This window comes from Macrobrachium rosenbergii, chromosome 6, assembly GCF_040412425.1.
Source record: "Macrobrachium rosenbergii isolate ZJJX-2024 chromosome 6, ASM4041242v1, whole genome shotgun sequence".
Classification (NCBI taxonomy): domain Eukaryota; kingdom Metazoa; phylum Arthropoda; class Malacostraca; order Decapoda; family Palaemonidae; genus Macrobrachium; species Macrobrachium rosenbergii.
Genome location: NC_089746.1, coordinates 12,463,980 through 12,464,626, shown reverse-complemented (window position 1 = coordinate 12,464,626; position 647 = coordinate 12,463,980). Strand labels below are relative to the sequence as shown.

At 30.1% G+C, this 647-nt stretch overlaps 1 protein-coding gene across 2 annotated transcripts in view; it reads right to left on the bottom strand.

Annotated features, from left to right (window-relative positions):
- Window positions 1–647, bottom strand: part of Uba1 (ubiquitin-like activating enzyme 1) — a 132,606-nt gene that overhangs the window by 124,501 nt on the left and 7,458 nt on the right. The gene's annotated exons all lie outside the window — the stretch shown is intronic.

Here is a 647-nt window from a genome sequence, read left to right as displayed (position 1 = left end):
TCCCTTATGTTTTATTTATCCTATTTTGTTTGAAAATAATCATCTTACATTTTATTTTATTTAAGTTTATTTCCTTCACATACTGTATATTTCTTTGTAAGATCTTAGTTACTATCCCATGTCTCCTTTAAACTCGTAAAATTCTCTTCACCTATCCTGATGCTCATCTGTTCTTCTGTATTTATCTTATCTATAACTTCACAATTTTACCTTCATTAAAGCCATCTTTAAATAGAAAAATCTGCATTTTTCTGCCAACACTCCCAACTGGTCTTTTCTTTGCACCGACTGACCGGTCACATTTTATAAACAAAAGCCAGAATACGCGACCATTTATGCAATGATCCTGTGTACATATAAGTAATAACATGAGCCAAATTACATCAAAATATAGGATAAATATTCCAAAATACATTACCCATACACCTTTTAGCTCTATTGAAATTTACTATAGATATAATTCATGCTCTCACTATGTACCAAATGATTTGGTAGTGAGTTATATTTAGACAAAGTTCAATTCTAGGATAAATAAAAAGATAATTTTTTGACAACTTAAAATTGCAGTTACCTGGTAATATAACTATGATAACTTACCACTTGTAGGTCAAGTAGTACAGTATCTGCAGTCATTGAAAGCAGCCAAT